Genomic DNA, 22,242 nt, shown 5'->3' on the forward strand with positions numbered 1-22,242 from the left:
CATTATATCCCAATAAAAATTACATTGTTCAGAATAAGGCAGATTTAACCTAAGATTTAGAGAAAAAAATTTATTTGTAAGTGCATATTACACAGAAATTACAAAAATACTATGCAGAAATATTAGACATTTTAATGAACTAGATTATTTTATAAGAATCTCCCTAAAATGAACTAAAAGAGAAACAGAAGTTGGGAGGAAAAACACGTGTAATAGACTACAAAAATAAATAAATAGGGAAAAAAGAAATTGAAAATCTGCATAGACTAAAAACCTTAGCTGAATTTGAAATGATTGTCAAAGAATGGTATCAAACAAAGGCATCAAGTCTATGTTATTTCATTGGTGAATCTTTCAAATCCAAGTCTGATAACATTTATAGATGTACATAGAAAAGAAAACTAAAAACCAGTTGTGCTTTGGATTATGGATATTAAATTTCTTTGAACAAATTAAAGGATAATTGAATCCAGCTGTACATTAAAAAAAAATTCACCACCACCAAATAGGGCTTATAATAAGAAGGTCAATTCAGTATTAAAATTCACTATTATAAATCATATTAATATGTCAAAATGGAAAATCATATAAAACTCTTTAAACCAGAGGTAATACTCATGTAATTTGATTATTTTATTTTTTAGAGACAGTCTCATTCTGTTGTTCAGGTTATAGAACAGTGGCATGATCATAGCTCATAGCAGCCTTCTAGGCCCAGGCAATTCTCCCACATCACCCTGCAGAGTATCTGGGACCACAGGTGCATACCACTATGCTAGAATATTTTTTTAAATGTTTTTTAGAGACAGAGTGTAGCTATGTTGTCCAGTTTGTAATGAACTCCTGGTCTCGAGTGATCCTCCTGCCTCGGCCTCCCAAAGTGCTGGGACTAAAGGTGTGACAAGCCACTGCACCCAGCCTTAATTTTTTAAATTATATAAAATCAAATGTCAGTGTTATGCTTAATGGCAAAGCAATAAAAATATAATCAAAATCAGGAAGAAGACAACAAGGCCCCCAATAATCAGTATTATTTAACTTCATCATATAAGTGCCTGACAATGCAATTAGGTGATAAACTTGAATAAAAGCATGAGTGATATTTAAAATATTTAACAAGAAGTTTACTCATATAAACCAATACATTAAAAATGTTAAAATTTAGTCTTTTTTACTCTTTAAGGAAACAAAGCTCTATAAATCTATATCAATATATCATAAAATCACTTATATAAGATTATAATTAAAATTATTCCTTGAATTAGTCTCATAATTTCCAAATCATTTGTCTATTTTTAGAAATTGTTGGTGCAATTTTTTAAAAATACTGCTATCACTAATTAACTGATGCTCCTCTCCGAGCTATATAATCTAACACAAAAACCACACCAAACTCTTGCAAAAATCTATCATTAAGTGGTGTTCAGGTCAGTGGATGACTTGACTTGGTAAACACGTGTCTTTTTTTTTTTTTTTTTTTTTGACTCTGTCACCCAGGCTGGAGTGCAGTGGTGCAATCTTGGCTCACTGCAACCTCTGCCTCCCAGGTTCAAGCAGTTCTCCTGCCTCAGCTCTCCTAGTAGCTGGAACTACAGGCATGCGCCACCATGCCCAGCTAATTTTTGTGTATTTATTAGAGACAGGGTTTCACTATTTTGGCCAGGAGGATCTTGATCCCCTGACCTCTTGATCTGCCTGCCTTGGCCTTCCAAAGTGTTGGGATTACAGGCATGAGCCACTGCACCCGGTCGTGCCTTTTTTTTTTTTTTTTTTTTTTTTTTTTCCAACTTTTAAGTTGAGGGATACATGTACAGCATGTGCAGGTTTGTTACATAGGTAATTGTGTACCATGGTGGTTTGCTACACAAGTAATTCTGCCACCTAGATATGAAGCCCAGCATCCATTAGCTATTCTTCCTGATGCTCTCCCTTTTCCCATCCCCCACCCTCTGACAGGCCCCAGTGTGTGTTGTTCCCTCCCAATGTGTCCATATGTTCTCATTTTTCAGCTCCCACTTATGAGTGAGAACATGTGGTGTTTGGTTTTCTGTTCCTGTAGTTAGTTTGCTGAGGATAATGGCTTCCAACTCCATCCATGTCCCTGCAAAGGACATCATCCCATTCCTTTCTATGGCTGCATAGTATTCCATGGTGTATATGTCCCACATTTTCTTTATCTAATCTATCATTGATGGACAACCATCTCACACCAGTCAACATGGTTATTATTAAAAAGTTTAAAAAACCGCCAAATTCTGGTGAGATAGTGGAGAAAAAGGAATGCTTTTACACTGTTGGTGGGAGTGCAAATTAGTTCAACCATTGTGGATGACGGTGTGATCATTCCTTAATTTTTTTTGAGGCAGAAATATCATTTGACCCAGAATCCTGAGTGCATACCCAAAGGAATAGAAATTATTCTATTAGAAAGGTACATACACATGTTTGTTCATTGCAACACGAATCTTTTAAGGTCAACAATGTGCTGACTCATCTCTCAGCCTCCTCTGAACTTACAGCAATTAATCCAAAATTTTTCTAGCCTTTAAAATACTCAGATTTTATGTTTTTGAATCTATATTACCAAATAAACCACAAAATTGTTTGCTATAATATTTTTAGTTATAAAAATTATTTATCAATTTTAATTTACTTTTGATCCATTTGGCGTGCCAAAGCAATTGTAATTATAAATTTTAAAAAAATTTAGCAAGAAAACAAAGATGTATTTTTCTTTTACTTTTGCCATGAAACAACAAATACATTTCTGATAATTTGCCAATTTTTTTTTTTTTTTTTGAGACGGGGTTTTGCTCTTGTTACCCAGGCTGGAGTGCAATGGCGCGATCTTGGCTCACCACAACCTCCGTCTCCTGGGTTCAGGCAATTCTCCTGCCTCAGCCTCCTGAGTGGCTGGGACTACAGGCGTGTGCCACCATGCCCAGCTAATTTTTGTATTTTTAGTAGAGACGGAGTTTCACCATGTTGACCAGGATGGTCTCGATCTCTTGACCTCGTGATCCACCCGTCTCGGCCTCCCAAAGTGCTGGGATTACAGGCGTGAGCCACCGTGCCCGGCCTGCCAAATATTTTCTCTTTGAATTGATTATCTTATTGAAAGGGTATATTATGTTTTTTATGTCTATAAAGTCTCCCTTTTCCTTTAGATTTCTATGTTCAAAATTTTTTTATTTTTAATACATTAACTTGCTATGATTGTAAAACTTTCTATTAAACTGAAGATATTATTGATATTTTATTTTCTAAATTGACAAAAACTGAAATCTTTTTTTAAATAGGTAATTTTTAAAAATGTTTGCTCCTATTACTCTATTTTTGTTAAACTGATAAACTTGATATAATTTTCTTTTTTAAAAAAAACTTGACATAATTTTCATTGTGCTTTTGTAATTATAGCATTATAGGCTGCCCATCATGGCCCAGGTGTTCTACATTTCTTTGTTTCAATTCCCAAATCTTCAGATATGTTATTAAATTTTTCCTGATGCATGATTATAAATAAAAAATTCATTAAAATGTTTATAATTACTCACTTTCTGTATGTATTCAGTGCATTATTTAGGGATAATTGAATTCAATGAATTAGACAGTACCAAATTAAAATATCTAGAAATTTTCCCAAAATTTTAGCTAAAACTGTAGGCTTTCTCCCTAGCTTTTCACAGGCACTGCTTGTACAAAATCTAATAAAGTTTGTGTGGAAATATTTTTTATTGAAACCATGTTTCTCATGTTACAACAATAAATTTTGATGAATTATTTCAGATGTTTTTTCCTGCTTCATGAGCTCTACAAAAACCATTGAATTATCTTCAAAGTCTTCAATTTCACATTTTAAGTAAATTATTAAAACTATTTTAAATGAAACAGTTGAAGCTTCCTCAATAATTGAAATTTTACGTCCTTGATTTATACATTTTCCAAAAAGTTGTTTTCTCATATTAGTAGATAAATATTTTTGCAGCAATCAAAGTCATAATTTAGGCTGCCATCATGAGCCCATATTGATATTGTTCTTTTTTTGAAGTTCTATTAAATATTTTATGTCTGAGAAGGCTCAATTATTTTTAAACATACAGATCATATTTTCTAGATGTTTTTCATTTGCTTTATTGATATTCTCATAAGTTATTTTAAAAGTTTTGGTTTTTATATGAAACTGATTTATAATGTTTTTATAATTTTCATCAGTGATGAGATAAATTTTTCTTTATTTAAACCATGAGTTTTAACAGAACATAATTGCCATTCCAGTGAAATGTGGAAGTATAACACTTTCTACTTTTAATTATAAAAGTTTTGAGCAGTCTTTGATCATCTGAGTAACATTTACACACTAGTGATGCAAAGCCACTTGTATTATTTTCACTAAAATAAGGCAGTTGTTTCTCATTCCCCTTATATATATTATTTGTTTTATTTTGCACCGTCTCTTACCCAGTATCAAAAGATGTGCCAGGTTCTGGTTTCTGCACAGTGTCAGAAGCTATTCCCAGCATGGTTCATTATTAATATCATTTTTTCTTTGTTCTTCCACAGTCAGAAGATTCATGTTTATAATATTTAAAAAGAACATTAAGAAACTTATCCAAACTCTTCTGTATCTTCAATCTGGGTTTCATTTTTAATATTTTATTATAAAGTCTTGAATTTATAAACATCAAAACACTACACATTACTATTTAAACAAAGACTTATAGCACACTAACAATAAAACCAAAGTTGAAACTAAGCTATTAAGAAACAGGAGCAATTACCTGATTTAGGCTTAATAATAAATTGTGGATTCTCCTAAAGTAGTCTTTCTCAAACTTTTTGGTCTCAGAATACTTTTATAGTGTTAAAAATTACTTAGGACACCCAGAGAGCTTTTGTTTATGTGGTTATATCAATACTTACCATATTAGAAATAAAGACCGAACTTTAAAATTTTTATATTTATTCAATTAAAAATAACAGTAATAAACTTATTGGATGCTAACATAAAAAACATTTAATGAAAATAATTATATGTGCCAAAACAAAAAAATAATGAGAAAAGTGTAGTTTTGCAAATCTCTTTAGTGTGTGGCTTAATAGAACTCAGCTGGATTCTCAGATCTTTGTTAAATATGTTGTGATATCACACATCTATGCAGCCTCTGGAAAACTTCACTTACATTCATGAAAGAATAAGAATGGCCGAGTGCAGTGGCTCACACCTGTATTCCAACACTTTGGGAGGGCAAGGCGGGTGGATCACCAGGTCAGGAGATCGAAAGCATCCTGGCCAACATGGTGAAACCCCATCTCTACTAAAAATACAAAAAATTAGCTGGGCATGGTGGCATGCACCTGTAGTCCCATTTACTAGGGAGGCTGAGGTGGGAAAACCACTGGAGTCTGGGAGGTGGAGGTTGCAGTGAGCTGAGCTCGTGCCACTGTACTCCAGCCTGGGTGGCAGAGCAAGACTCCATCTAAAAAAAAGAAAGAAGGAACGAGAGTGGAAGAAGGCAAATGAGTCTTAGTATTATTGTAAAAGTAGTTTTGTCCTCACAGACCCCTGAAAGGATCTAAGATATTCCCAGGGGTTGTCAACCTACATATTGAGACCCATTTCACTAAATGTCTTGTACTTCCTAAAGCATGTGCTGTGAAGCTACACTGCCTTCTATAAAATGGACCAAACTGGCGAAGAATGCTGCAGAAAATTGTTCCTATGTCACTGCGATGGAAGGCCCATTTATCAGCAGTTGTTGTCATGTGCTATAGCCATTAGCTTGAATGACAAATTTATATTAGAATATGTATCATGTATTAGCCCATTCTCACGTAACAATAAAGAATTACCTGAGACTGGGAAATTTATAAAGAAAAAAGGTTTAATTGGCTCAGTTCCACAGGCTGTACAGGAAGCATGGTTGGGGGAGGCCTCAGGAAACTTACAATCATGACAGAGGCTAAGAGGAAGGAGGCACATCTTACACAATCATAGCAGGAAGAAGAGAGAGTGATGAGGGAGGTGCTACACACTTTTAAACAACCAGATCTGGTGAGAACTCACTGACTATCACAATAACGGCAAGGGTGGAAATCTGCCCCCAGGAGCAGATCACCCCCCACCAGGTCCCTTCTCCAGCATTAGGAATTATAATTTGACATGAGATTTAGGTAGGGACACAAATCCAAATCCTATCATATTATTAATAGATTTTGCTGTACCTAGCTGTTAACTGGTACACTATCAACTAATACTAAAGTGTTTTAAAATTTAAAGATTAGTAAGGCATACTGGTAAATGCCCCAGAATGCCAACCCTGCTGACAGGTATATATTTAAAAGGGAGAGTTACAATTGTCATTCTTTTTAGCTGATGTATTGACCTATGAAAGCCAAAAGATCAAAGAAAAACATTCAAGGTATTTAGTAAGAATTTGTACTGCAAAAATATCAACAATGTATGTGTATATGAACATCTATATGTACTTCTACATCTGTAACTAGCCTTTCTATATAGCAAGGATAATTTAAACTTAATAAAAACATGCATATAATTGTGAAGAACAGAACTGGGGGTGGGGGGGGCATAAAAGAAGATATATTATTATCCTAAATGGAAGGATTCAATATTGGAACTCACCCCAAATTAATCTGTATGTTAACACTATCTCTATCAAAATCTTACTATTTTTATACTTGATAAAATTATTTTAAAGGTATCTATACAGGTATTAAATTTTATTTAAAAATGCAAGAATAGAAAAAGAAAAGGAGAGGTGCATTGGATCTGCTTTATGAAATGTTAATATGTGCTAAAAGTTTGCAGTATGAAAATAATACAGCTCTAAGATGAGAATAAATGAAGACACTAACAACACAGAATAGAAAGTTCCCAAAAGACCCAAGGTATACAGCAATTTACTGCATTATAAGGGCAGTATCTCAAAATCAAAGGAAAAAGAACATCTATTCAATAAATGGGGGTATAACTGGCTAACTATTTTGAAAAAAAAAAATGATGCCTAACTCACATCATGCACCAAAGTAAATGCTATTAACATTAAAGATTTAAACATCAGTGAGACATTTAGAGCAATTAGACAAAAATATAGAAGAATATTTACATAATCTTGAAATAGAAAGGACTCTTAACTATTATAAAATAGTTGTATAAAAATAATAAAATTAAAAAAAAACTAATCAGTGAGAAAAATTTGAACATTCCAATAGAAAAGTGGACAGGAACATACTTATGAATAAACACAGTCAGCCAGTAAGCATAAGAAAAGATGCTTAACTCAGCTGTACTCAGAGAATGCACACAAACGCAAGATATCGGTTTTCACCCATCATGTCGGTCAAAAGCAGAAAGAACCATGCCGTCTATAGTGGTTAGAGTACGGAGAAAGAAAGGTGTCAATTAGAGCAGTTGCTTGAAGTGGGAGTGGAGTAACAACTAGGAAATACTAAGTTTAACTAAGATGTTCATAATCTTTGATGCAGTCAATCCATACTTAAGAAAATATTTGGGAATGTTTATAAGAAAATATTTGGGCATGTTTATAAGGAATGTTCAAGATATTCTTCACAATATTGTCTATCAGTAAAAATCAGAAATGACATAAATGGTCAATCTGCATTTGGTATATTCATATAAGAAGAGGTATAGTATCTTTTGATATATATATATATATATATATATTACTTGGAGAAGTATATATATATTATTTGGAGAAATATATATATATATATTACTTGGAGAAGAGGTCATGATACAATCTGATTCATAAAAGCATCATTTTAGACAGCATATAGACTTTGATTTCATTGTTTTTAAAAGCTTATTATTCATATATCTGTATTATATGTAAGCATAGAAAGTATTTGTCAAGCTTTATAATAAAATACGAATACTCCTCAGCTTCAGTAATAAGCTTAAAGATGATTTCACTTTTTGCTCTTTTTGCTGATATGTATTTTTTCAACACTTTGACATGATGACTTCTACAATAATATATTTTTAAAAATATTGCTTAGGTTGCCACCAATTAGCTTTGGTTCTTAATGTTTCAAATGTGTGTGCTCTGTTGGCTTCATATAGAGGGGAAGAGGAGAATTGGCCTCAGAAGGACTGGCTCAGGCTCCTGGAGACTGATGTTGTTGGCTCATATAAATGGTAAAAACGTGCAGTGAGAGGAGACCGCCAACCTGCCTGGGTGTCTGGTGTGGTGGAGACCATGAGCATCCACCTCGGGCTGGAAGGAAAGCTATCTCAGCTGCCCCAGACTCCCAGTCAGCAAGGGTTCCACATGTTCAGTTGTCCCATCTCATTTGTCTAATCGCTCTAAATGTCTCACTGATGTTTAAATCTTCAATGTTACTGGGCCTGGTCCTCTCTGCCAGGGGATCAGACATCGGTCCCTGCTGAGTGTGGACTCCACATGACCCAGTCACCTCTCTAATTCTGGTTTTATTTATTTCTGGGATCAACAACCACCATTCTGCTGTATGTCCAATGGTGTTACCAGGAAGGGTAAGTATGACCATGCTCAGCTTATGGCTCCCATCTTCTGCCTCACCAAGCCCCTTGTTCAGCCAAGTGACATGGCACCCCACATTATTTTCTACTGATAGGCCTGTGTCTGCCATTAGACTTTGCTTCCACTAGCTCAGGAACCCACCTAGTTTGTATCTGAGGCCCTGGCATTTGGCCAGATGCAGTAAACCTGTTACTAATCCTCAAAAATTTGAGAGGAGATTTCATTTTGCCTGCTATTCCCCAATAACATTCACACATTCGAACAAGTGGTCATTGAGGAACATCTGTGCCTAATACCTACCTGCTTTTTTGACTAAACAGCACCCACCAGCAACTGACAAACACCTGTCAGTGACTAGTGAGAAGTCCAGAGTGATGGGGTTTTGGTCTGAGCTGAGAAAGGGCTGGCTTCCTTCCTCTCTCTTCTTCTGCATTGTCCCCTCACAAGGAGAGACAAGCCCAGGATTTGGACAGAGTATTCCAAGAGCACAGAATTTGGGGATCAAACGACAGCTCAGTCTCTTAGAACCTGTGTCACCTTCAGCAACTGACTTCACCTCTCGATCCTGTTTCTTTGCCTGTAAACTTGAGACTAATAAGTGCACACCTTATGAAACAATTCTGATTATTATATGAAATAATGTATGTAAAGTGCATAGCCTCAGGCTCAATAAGTGGAGCTTTAGTTGTTGCTGTTATTATTCTTGTGATGATGATATTTATTAGATGAGTTAATTCTGGTGAGACTGAAGGACCTTGCCTTGTGTGTTAGGTTGTTCTTGTGTTGCCAGAAAGAAACATCTGAGGCTGGGTAATTTATAAAGAAAAGAGGGTTAATTGACTTGTGGTTCTGCAAGCTTTAAGGAAGCATGGTGGGGGCATCTGCTTGACTTCTGGTGAGGCCTCAGGAAGCTTACAATCATGGTGGAAGGCAAAGAGGTGCAAAAGAGAGAGAGTAGGGGAGAAGTGACACACACTTTTAAATAATCAAATCTCATAAGAACTCACTCGGAGGTCATTAAAAAATCAGGAGATAACAGATGCTGGAGAGGATGTGGAGAAATAGGAATGCTTTTACATTGCTGCTGGGAGTATAAATTAGTTCAACCATTGTGGAAGATAGTGTAGCAATTCCTCAAGGCTCTAGAAATAGAAATTCCATTTGACCCAGCAATCCCATTACTGGGTATATACCAAAAAGATTATAAATCATTCTATTATAAAGACACATTCACATTTATGTTTATTGCAGCACTGCTTACAATAGCAAAGACTTGGAACCAGTGAACCAGCCAAAATGCCCATCAATGATAGACTGGATAAAGAAGATGTGGCACATATATATCACAGATTACGGTGCAGCCATAAAAAAGGATGAGTTCATGTCATTTGCAGGGACATGGACGAAACTGGAAACCATCATTCTCAGCAAATTGCCACAAGAGCAGAAAACAAACACTGCATGTTCTCACTCATAGGTGGGTGTTGAACAATGAGAACACATGGACACAGGGAGGGGAACATCACATACCAGGGCCTGTTGGAGGGTGGGAGTAGGGGGTAAGGGAAGGTTAGCAGCAGGTAGGGGGATTGGGGAGGGATAACATTAGGAGAAATACCTAATGTAGATGACGGGATGACAGGGTGATGGATGCAACAAACCACCATAGCACATGTATACCTATGTAACAAAGCTGCATGCTCTGCACATGTACCCCAGAACTTAAAGTATAATAATAATAAAAAGAGTTCACTCAGTATTGTGAGGACAGTACCAAGCTATCAGGGATCCACCTGCATTACCCAAACACCTCCCACCAGGCCCCATCTCCAACACTGGGGATTACAATTCAACAAGAGATTTGGAGGGGACATCCAAACTATATCACCTGGACCTCACCACTGTTTGCCATGCCCTTAGACTTGGGTCATGGTGAGACTGGAGAACTCCCATATGACAGATGAGGCTACTGAGGCCCAGAGGAGATGTGACTTGCTCAAGGTCACCAAGTAAGCCTGTCATCATGGCCATCAAGACCCAAATCTTCTTTCCAGGCAAATGCCTTCCAACAAGGCACATGTTCTCTCTGAGGAAAAGTTGAGCCTTTTAAAAAGAAATTTACCCTCCAGGAAGAAAGAGAGTCCCTCATTCTTGCCTTGACATGAGTTTCCCTGGCACAATTGTCTTTCATCAGTGGGTGTGAAGGTGGGCTGGTGTTTTCTGATGCATGTTTTACATTTGCTAATTCCATCTCAGCCACCACACACTAGTCTACCCTGAAGAGGCTTACTAAGAAGAGTTGGCAGAGCCAAGCTTCCCTTCTCTTCGTGAAAAAGATGCCTCTGGTTGGAAGTCTGCCATCACCCTTGTGTGGCTTATGAATCTGGAGCACAGCACATGGGGGTATTAAAATGCCAGTGCCTGCTCCTAACAAAACTGCCTCACCAGCTGGTCAGGATCAGCATGTTTCCCATTCTCTGAAGTTGCCAGCTCAGTGTTTTCCTGCCCTGTGGAATGGTGGTTCTGCAAAACACTCTGGGATAGAGGGTACCATGGTCAGACAGGTTTGGGAAGTGGTGCTAATCGCATTTTTGTCCTGGAAATGCTCCTTGCAAATTAGCATGATCTAACCCCTGAAAAGTAGTCAGAAATGGACTTGTCATCTCACGTCTTCCAAATTTATGTAATCACAGAATATAACTTTTTAAAAAGGCAAAATAGTTACCACACGGTTGGTTCCCTCTGGTCTCTGATGAAGTGTCATCCCATCAGAGAGGATCTACCTGGTCCCCTTGGCTAAAACAGGACCTCAAGTCTCTTTGGGTCTTCAATCTGCTTTCTGTTTCTTTATAGCACTTGACATGTGGCACAATGTTTCTTTTTATACTTATTTATCTGTTTATCATTTACCTCCCTCTAGAATGTAAGCTCCATGTTGGCAAATTTTTTCACTGCTATACTTCCAGTTTCTGATACACAGTAACTGCTAATTAGATGCTTTTGAACAAATGAACATTCCTGCAAAAGAATTAAGCATCATGGAACTCAGTTTTTATGGATGTCACACAAATGGCGGTCTTGGCTCATTCCTTTGTCTCAGACACAAATTTCTAAGCCAACTGGTGTAACTAACTTGGTTGCACAAATTAACATCAGCTCTGTGAAATTGGAAATTAATGCAGAAGTATAGACAACTCTCAAAAATAACTAATGTTTCCATTGGAAGTAACACCTAGATATCCCTGTCTTTCTCCTCTCATTTATCCAGCCCTTACTCTGTGCCAGATATCATGCGAATCATTCAACATGTATTTTTCTCAATGAATCTTCACAGTGACCTTGTGAGAAAGAGATTATTGTGTCCATTTCATAGATAAAGAAGAAGAGTAAAAGGATTTAGGCAAATTCCTCAGAAAGAGAAGGGGTGTATGGATCCATTTTGGGAGAATTGCCATGATGACAATACTGAGTTTTCCAATCCATGAACATAAGGATGTTTTTTAGTTTATTTAGATCTTCTTTAATTTCTGCCAGCAGTGTTCTGTAGTTGTTGGTATACATGTCTAGCACTTCATTTGTTAAGTGTAATATAAATAGTTTATTCTTTATTTTATTGTGAATGAAATGTTTGTTTATTTTAAATAGAGACAGGGGCTCCCTATGCTGTGCAGGCAGGTTTCAAGCTCCTGGGCTCGTCATCCTACCACCTCAGCCTTCCAAGTAGCGGATACTACAGGCACACATCACTGCACTGGGCTAGAATGTTTTTTATTCTCTTGTTATTTTATTGTGAATGGAATAATTTAATTGAGTTGTGTGTTGTTAGCACATGGAAATGCAATTCGTTGTTGTACATTCTTCTTGTATTTTCACTGCTAGTTTTTCTGAGGATTCCTTGAGGAATTTTGCACATAAAGTTCATGTCATCTCTGAATAAAGGCAATTTTACTTCTTTCTTTCCAATTTGCATGACTTTGTTTGCCTTATTGTATTGGTGAAAACTTTCTGTACAGTGGTAAATAGAAATGATGAAAGCAGATATTCTTCCTTTGTTCTTGATCTTAACAGTAAAGCATTCAGTCTTTCACTGTTAAGTAGGATGGTAGCTGTGGCTATTTTATAGATGCCTCTCTATTCCTAATTTGTTGGAATTTTTTCAATAATACTAGTTGTTGGATTTTGTCCAGTGTTTTTTCTGAGTCTATTGAGATGATTATGTGGGTTTTTTCTTTTTATTTTATTAAAATGGTATATTACATTAATTGATTTTCATATACTGAACCAACCTTGCATTCTCGTGACAAAACTCATATGGTCATGATGTATGATCCTTTGAATATGGTGCTGAATTCACTTTGCTAGTACTTTGTTGAGTATTTTTGCATCTACATTCATAAGAGATAGCAGTCTGTAGTTTTCTCATGATATCTTTGGTTTTCGTTTCAGGATAATGTTGTTGTTATAGAATGAGCTAGGAAGTATTCTCTCCTCTTCTATATCTTTAAGAGTTTGCAAAAGATTGATATTATTTCTTCTTTACATATGTGATCAAATCCACCAGTGAAGTCATCTTGGGTCTGATCTTTTCTTTGTGGGAAAAATTTTCATTTAATTACGTTATGAATGGTGCCAAAGTGTTCATAATATTTCTTTATAATCTTTTTTATTCATGTTAAGACTTGAATAATGGCTCCTCTTGTTTTCTTAGCTTTTTAGGTCAAAGTTTAGGTTATTGATATAATCACAATGTGAGACTTTACCATTGACTCAGCTTTTGATTAACAAAATTGACACACTGATTCTCTTGTTTCTGGAGGAGGATTCTCAGAAGGTGGCTGCACAGAGTGCAGGCCAGCATCTCTGGCCCCCGCAGTCCAGCCGCACTCAGCCACGCCGCCCACCCACCCACCCCTCTACCATTATTCTTTCAATTTTTTAATTCATTTTTCTTCTCATCTCTCATTCTGGCACTACTATTGTATGTGTATTGATATATTTGATGTTGTCCCAAGAGTCTTTAAAGCTCTATTCATTTTTCTTCAATTTTTATCTTCAAGTTCACTGATTCATTCTTTTGCCATCTTGAATCTTCTGTTAAAACCCTCTAGGTGAATTTCTCCTTTCAGTTATTAAACCTTCAACTCCAGATTTCTCTTTGGTCCTTTTCAATAATTCTTGTCTGTTATTGAGATTCTCTATTTGTTGATTCAGTGTTTCCATACTTTACTTTAATTTTTTAAATTTTTTTAGCCCTTTTAACATATTTAAATAGTAGTTTTGATGTCTGATAAATCAAATATCTAGAATCACTCTGAGGGAGTTTCTATCATTTACCCTTTTTCTTTAGCATGAGTCTTATTTTCTTACTTTGCATGTCTCATTTTTGTTGGTGGTGTTTTTGAAAACTGAAGATTCTAGATTGTATATTGTAACTACTCTGGATTCTGTACTTCTCCACAAAGGTTTGTGGTTTTAAAAATTTGTTCATAGTTGGGTAACCTACTTGAGTTAAATCTATCTCCCCAGCAGTATGCAGCTGCTGATATCTCTGCTCAGATCTTTTAAAAAAATTATTGTTTTTTTCTTTAAGACGCACTTCTTAAGGCTCATCCCTGTGCCTGTGGAGCCCATTAGTCAGCTAATGATTGGATAGAGGTTGTGTTGGAGTGCCTCAGGCAAGTAAGGATTCTGTCTTGTGCTTAAATCTGTATGTGGGTAAAGGAATAGATTCAAAATTTAGGCTATTGTTAAGTCTGCTTCAACATTTTAATTTCAGCTAGGCCGTTCTGGGTCTCCTACGCACATGTGTCCAGACTCATGGTCAGCCAAGATTGTGTATATGATTTGTACTCTTTTGGGTCTCTGCTGCTCGTATGTGCACCCTCAGCCAGGAATATGCTTGCCTTAACCGTGACTGTAATCTCAGACTAGAAGAGCCATTGCCCCTCCCTCTTCACTTGATGCCAGGATAATCACTTTCACTAGTGCTGTTGGATATGTGTACCTGTTGCTCCAGATTGAATAAGTGTAGTTGTCTGTCCTCATGGACCTGCCATATCCTGGCAGAATCTCAGCACCAGCTAAACTGGGAAGAAGGAGCAGTCACAGGTAGACACCACACTTCCACAGTTCTTACCCAAAGTTCAGTAGTTTTTCCGACATAAATGCTTCTGGAATTGTTGTGTGACTTTAGTTGATTTCAAGAGAAGTGAAAGGGTTGTTTTATCACTTTTGTCTGGCTTTATGAGTATTTTTTGGGGGAAAATATTTGCTGGTTTCCTTGCTAGACCATAGCCAGAAATTTGAAATTTCAGGCTATAATTTTATACCTAGATTAACTAACCCTAGTTGTGCATTCTTACTATGCCATGTGGCCTCCCTTATGTTGCTTTAGCATCTGACAATTTACAAAGCTTTTTTCACATGTATTACCTAGTACCCATAACTCCGTAACTTTTTTTTTCTAGTTTTGGAGCTGAAGCAATCGAAGTATAAGAGATACTGGAGATAAATATTTACAAAGAGAAAACTTGAGTTTGGTGAGAAGAACATTAACTAAGAATGTAAAATTAATCAATGACTGTGCCAGAATTGGAACTTGAGTCTTCTGTTTTCCAGCTGAGGGTCTTTGTGCATCACCCACTTGCTTTCTTTTGGAAAAGGACTGGTACCCCACCTCCATCATGACCTTACTGGTATGAGGAAAAAGGGCAGGTAGAAAGGGCAATAGACTGTTGGGGGGCCCTGCCCCTAGAGGGTGCTGCTCTTTCTATGACATGAACACAGGTTGCCTAGGAAGGTGATTTAAGTGTGAAAGCATTTTTGATTATGACAATTGCATACTTTCTTTGAATCTAATTCTAGCCAGATTAACCTGTCTTTAGTATATGGCTGTTAATAATTTATGTTATCTTTGATAATATAATTCTGTTTAAAGTGTCCATTAACATTGCTTTTTCTCCGGGACTTTCCCTCAACTCCTGGGTTTCAGTTGTAGTTTGTAGCACCCTATTGAAGCATTCATGAGTGAGGATTTAATCAGGCAATTTTTGCAAAAATGAGAATCAGTTTTCAATGAAAGGAGATGACAAAATATTATAGTATTAAAATAAGTAGATATCTTGTATCATAGTTACAAAATGAAAAATAAAAATCCTTCTAAACTGCTCTGAAATTCCTCCTGCCTCATAAATAGAGGCTTTCTGATTCTTCTGAGAGCAGATTTCTTTGTTTTGCTGTGACTTACTTTGACTGGGAAGCTTATTCTTCTGGTTTAAATACAAATGTCAAGTTCAAAATGGAATGTGTGGTAGACAGTCTCTGGTCGGCCCTCTAGACTCTGCCCTTCTCGGCCTTACTCTGTGCCCAAAGAAGTGACCTCTAAGGACTGTAACAATTAGCTCCTCTGCCCTTTGGCTTCTCGTTCATTTGACCAATGGAGGTACCAGCAGGAAAACAGCACAAGAGGAGAGAGAATTCAGTGGGTTTGCTCCCCTAGCTCTTTAGCTGCTAACTGTGGTTTGGCAGTGCCCTGGTGCCTCCCCTAAAGACACAGCTCCTGTTGGGGACCTTCTCCTACAGCTACAGGTCTCATCAGGTCCAGGTAAAGGCTCTTTTTCTCTACCCATTCTGGCCCATGGGTGGAAATGGCTTTGCACTGTTGCAGGTCCCTGGTGCTTGACCAGCCTCTGTTGCTTTGCCCTAGCCCTGTTCTCAGGTCTGTAAATAAACACTTGTTGAACTTGCATACCTTTCATCCCATTTGAGTGCTGGGACCTGCTAGACTTTGCCTGATACAGCAAGTCAGCATTTGTTTAAAAAAAAAAAAAAAAAAAAAAAAAAAGGACAAAGCCATTTTTTTTAATAACAAAAAAAAAAATGAGGGTGTCCTGAGACTAGCTTTGGTCTTAGCTCAGGCACTGCTATGCCATATGACCTTCAGTAAGTCCTTTCTTCTCTCTGACTTTCAAATGGCTCATCTGTAAAAAGAGCAGTTGGACCAGGCACAGTGGCTCATGCCTATAATCCCAGCACTCTGAGAGGCCAAGGTGGGCAGATTACCTGAGCTCAGGAGTTCGAGACCAGCCTGGCCAACATGGTGAAACCCTATCTCTATAAAAATAAAAAAATTTAGCCAGGTGTGAAGGCTCATACCTTTAGTCCCAGCTACTTGGGAAGCTGAGACAGGAGAATCACTTGAACCCAGAAGACGGAGGTTGCAGTGAGCTGAGATCACGCCACTGCACTCCAGCCTGGGTGACAGAGTGAGACTCTGTCTCAAAAAAAAAAAAAAAAAAAAAAAAAAAAAAAAAAAAAAAACAGTTGGACAAAACCAGAGGGCTTTGCACAGCTTTGTGTACAGTTTTTTGCACGGTTTTTTACTCATGTGCCACCAAAAGCATTCTGAAAAAAAATACATAATCAAATATTTTTTAAATTTTTCATCATGGTTTTAAATAGTTGTAAAGGATGTAACATCCTACATATTGTAAATATTAATGTTTAAAATTAAACTGCTAACATCACTCCTTTAAATATATCCAATGAAATTTAAATATCACGGTAATTTTATACCCACCATCATCCATTGAAAAATTGATGAACAAACTCTCCTTTAACAGTAAGAAATTTTACAATGTTCCTCTTTCTCCTTTGAATCATTATTTCCAGTCTACTTCCCCCATAGAACTTTATAGAAATGCCATATATTTTTCTGCTGGTAAGTCTCGTATGGATCATCATGTCATAGTATCTAAATCAAAAATATGTTTATAGGTGAAAATTTCAGAATTTTTATATTTCCTGGGATAGTAAGGCTTTAAGGGTTAAACATTTTTTCTGAATTGAGATATCAACGCAATGAATTTTGGGATACAACTGATTAAAACTTAGATAATTGTTAAGCAGAAAAAGTAAAATTAATAGGAATTCATCTCTTACTGAAATGACTGGGGAAGGGCCTGGGGAGTCTTGATTAAAAGAACGTCTACTTGCCAACATTTGCCCCCAGCCCTCTGTTTGGTGCTCTCTCTCTTCCTACCCCAACTCAGGGTTTTTCTTCTCCAGGCAATATCTTCTCCAGGTAATGTCTCCAGGTAAGATTTGGGATGGATAAGAGATACACCTTTACTGTCTCAAAGGGGAAAAGGGTAGCTGAGAAAGGGAAGGGGAGAAAGGAAATCCGGGTTCACACCTTCACGCAGGAGTTCTCAGGCAGGTCAGTGTGTGTGTGTGTGTGTGTGTGTGTGTGTGTGTGTGTGATTGAGATGGAGTCTTTCTCTGCTGCCCAGGCTGGAGTGCAATGGCACTATCTCAGCTCACTGCAACCTCCGCCTCCTGGGTTCAAGTGAGTCTCCTGCCGCAGCCTCCTGAGTAGCTGGGATTACAGGCACGTGCCACCACGCTTGGCCTTTTTTTTTTTTTTTTAACCTTAAGTCCTGGGATACATGTGCAGAATGTGCAGGTTTGTTATATAGGTATACATGCACCGTGGTGGTTTGCTGTACCTATCAACCCATCATCTAGGTTTTAAGCCCCGCATGCATTAGGTATTTGTCCTAATATTCTCCCTCCACTTTACCCCCACCGCTGACAGGTCCCGGTGTGTGATGTTCCCTTCCCTGTGTCCATGTGTTCTCATTGTTAAACTCCCACTTATGAATGAGAAAATGTGGTGTTTCGTTTTCTGTTCCCATGTTAGTTTGCTGAGAATGATGGCTTCCAGCTTCATCCCTGTCCCTGCAACGGACATGAACTTATTGTTTTTTATGGCTGCATAGTATTCCATGGTGTATATGTGCCACGTTTGCTTTATCCAGTCTATCATTGATGGGCATTTGGGTTGGTTCCAAGTCTTTGCTATTGTAAATAGTGCTGCAATAAACATACATGTGCATGTGTCTTTATAGTAGAATGATTTATAATCCTTTGGGTATATACCCAGTAACAGGATTGCTGGGTCAAATAGTGTTTCTGGTTCCAGATCCTTGAGGACTCCCCACCCTGTCTTCCACAATGTCTTCCACAATGGTTGAACTAATTTACATTCTCACCAACATCATAAAAGCATTTCTATTTCTCCACAGCCTCTCCAGCATCTGCTGTTTCCCGCCTTTTTAATAATTGCCATTCTAACTGGCGTGAGATCAAACCCGGCTAATTTTTGTATTTTTAGTAGAGACAGAGTTTCATAATGTTGGCCAGGCTGGTCTCAAACTCCTAAGCTCAGGTGATCCACCCGCCTCGCCCTCCCAAAGTGTGGGATTACAGGCGTGGGCCACCGTGCACGGCCTCAGGCAGGTAAGTTTTAAGAGACTGTACACATGGAAGCTGAGAATATAAAAATGGAGTATCTTAAAACTGTGGCAACTCTTCCTTGGAAATGGTATCCCCCGTGGATGAGGCACCTAGTTTGAAGGCCACTGGGCTTGGTGGTATCTGAAGGGCATCCCTGAATGGGAAGCTTCACAGAGTCATGTATATTGAGAGCCAGTTCTGGAGTTAGACTGATGCGCTGACTTGGGCAACTTCCTTCACTGAAGCTTTGTGCCTCAGTTTCCTTATGTGTAAAATGAGGATGTATACAGCTCTACCTTATAGGGGATTCTTTAGGAGTTAAGTGAGATATTGTTCATGAAGCACCCAGTATATGGCAAAGACTAAAAACAGATTCAAAGGTTGCAAAAGATTCCTCCCAACTCTGACACACTCTGGGAAGGGGCCCAGGGATCCCTGAATCACCTGTTTTCCTCCATCGAAGTCCTATTTTAAGGCAATGAACTACCATTCTAAACATCCTGATGTCCCTGTAATGAAAAGCAGAGTACTTCAGGATCTTTGATTCATTTTTTTTATTTGGTGTTTTGTTTTTGGTTTTGGTAAGTTTACTGTTTACTGAGGCTTTTCTGATTTTTCAGTATGTATCAACAGGTCTTGACATTTACCATCTCAGGGAGATTGGTGTTTCCAGTGATTCTTGCAGTAGAGGAAATGGACCAGGCATCTTAAGTCTGGAGACCAGCTTGGCTGTCTTAACAGGGCTTCCCCATTTCTCAGAGAGAGAATTACAATCAGGCTATGTGGGTAGGCTGTGTGAGGCCAGACAATGACAGTTCCTGCTTTCCAGGAATGGGAATACACAGATATTCACTGTACTCTCCTGGAAAAACTGAGGTTGCCTAGGGGCCAATTTTGAATCAGGCAATCCAATATTTGAGCTTTCTGCCAGAGAAACAAAATGAGACATTGATATGCTAAGAAGTTGCTAACTGAGTCAGTTTTGCGGGCGGCCTTCTCTGATGTGACTTCTTTGCTAACACTATTGCTCAGACACCAGGCCCACACAATGGCTACCCTGCTGGCTGCCACTTTGCCACCAGAATGTGGGGCCTCCCTGGCACATTGGCAGGCTGTGTTCTGAATTCTCAGTTTCATTTCCTACTGATACAGTGGAATGCTGCTGTTTTCCTTTTATAAAGAAACCATTTGTGTGTATTACCCGTTATTTTTGGGTTTCTTCATTACCATTTCTCGGAGCACAGTTTTAATTTAAAGAATCTTGGCAGCTTTCTCTAAATGATTTCTGATTTTGAAATTTAATTTTATTCTGATATTTCCTGAGAAGAATGAAAATTGGTGACGAGTGTGGTGGATTGAAAGCGTTCCTGGTCCCACTTCCTTGTCCCTTCCTGTATTCATGCCTGATAACCCGTCATTGTACATATTCTACCAGTCTGGCTCAGGGGCTGCTATGGGACTTGTTTTTACCAGTGGGATGCTAGTGAATATGATTTAAACCGAGACTTGAAAACTGTCTGCACATTGAGCTTGTTGGCTTTTGTTCCTCTGCCATTACCAAGTACACGAGCCTGTGCTAGCCTGCTGGAGGATGAGAGACATGTGCGCCAGAATCAAATGTCCCTGCTTGTCCCAGCCAACCTAGATCAGCTAAGAACCAGCCAAGTCCAGACATGTAACAAGCCAGGCTAAGACAGAAAGAACCTTTCAACAGACCTGTGGACTCCTGAACCAAATTCTTGCTCATTAGGTGAAGCCACTGAGTTTTGGGGTTGTGTGTGGTATAGCATTGTCATGGTAATAGTGGCTTTGAATAGATAGTGGCTTAGAATATGCTCTTCAGGAGCAGAATCCAAGGGAATACTGAGCCCACATATAACACCTCCCAGGGACTCTGGAAATAAACAGAGGAAGGAGGGACCCTTACCAAGGAGACTCAAACACTTCTACCATGTAGGTAGGAGATCCATGTCAGTGAGAGTCAGCAGAGTAAAGTAAATATAAGTGCAGGCCCCAGAGTTGGGCTCTTGGGTCCAAAATCCAGGTTTTTTTATGAGCTTCGTGTTCTTGAGCAAGTTACTTTACCTTTTTGTGTCTCAGTTTCCTCCCTTGTAAAACAGAGAGATAATAAATAATACCTATGTCATAAGGTTGTTAGGAGGATTAAGATTTAAATTTTTTTTGAGTTTATTTTTAGTTGACACATGTATATATATTTACGGTGTACAGTGTGATGTTTTGAAATGATGTGGAGTGGCTGCACTGAGCTATTTAACACAGGAATTATCTCAGATGCTATTTTTGTGGTGAGAGTACATAAAATCTACTCTCCTGGTGATTTTCTTACCACATTTTCTTTAACTATTCATTTGCTGATGACAGTTATCTTGGTTCCGTATCTTGGTTATCATGGGTAATGCAGCAGTGAACAGAGAAGTGCAGAAATCTCTTAGACACTGGATTTCATTTCCTTTGGATCTATATCCAGTTATGGGATTGCTGGATCACATGTTATTAATTTTTTAAGAAAGCTCTATACTGTTTTCTACCATGGCTGTACGATTTACATTCCCACCAACAGTATATTCTTGGGTTCCTCTTTCTCCACAGCCTCACCAACTTCTTCTCTTTTCATTTTTGTTTTTATAATAGCCATTCTAGCAAGTGTGAGGTGATACCTCATTCCAGTGTTAAGTTGCATTTTCCTGATGATTAGAGACATTCAGCATTTTTTCATGGACCTGCTGTCCATTTGCAGATCTTCTTCTGAGAAGTGTCTAGGTCCCTTGCTCATTTTTAAATAGGGCTATTTATTTTATTGCTATTGAGTTATTTGAATTCCTTGCAGATCTGGGATGTTTGGTTTGTAAATATTGTAAATATAACCCTTCATTGGATGATTGGTTTGTAAATATTTTCTCCTATTTTTTAGGAGAAAAATTCTCCTAAATTTTTCATTCTGATGATGGTTTCCTTTACTGTGCAGGGACTTTTAGTTTGATGCCATTTCATTTGTCTGTTTTTGCTTTGTTGCCTATGCTTTTGGTTTCACATCTCAAAAGAATTATTACCCAGACCAATGTCATGGAATGTTTCTCATTTTCTTCTAGTAGTCTTACAATTTCAGGTCTGCTTTTAAATGTTTAATCTATTTTGAGTTGATTTTTGCATATGGTGTGAGATAAGGGTCTAATGTCCTTATGTATGTGGATATCCATTTTCCCGGCACCATTTATTGAAGAGAGAACTGTCCTTTCCCCATTGTGTATTCTTGGCATCTTGGTCAAACATCAGTTGATCTTAATGCACTTGGAATAGCTCAGTGCAAGCCCTAGGTAAGTATTTGTTAAATAAATAAATAAAGTGTGACCTCATTTCTACCCACAGGCTGATCAAGCCTGGGAGA

This window comes from Saimiri boliviensis, chromosome 2, assembly GCF_048565385.1.
Source record: "Saimiri boliviensis isolate mSaiBol1 chromosome 2, mSaiBol1.pri, whole genome shotgun sequence".
Taxonomy (NCBI): domain Eukaryota; kingdom Metazoa; phylum Chordata; class Mammalia; order Primates; family Cebidae; genus Saimiri; species Saimiri boliviensis.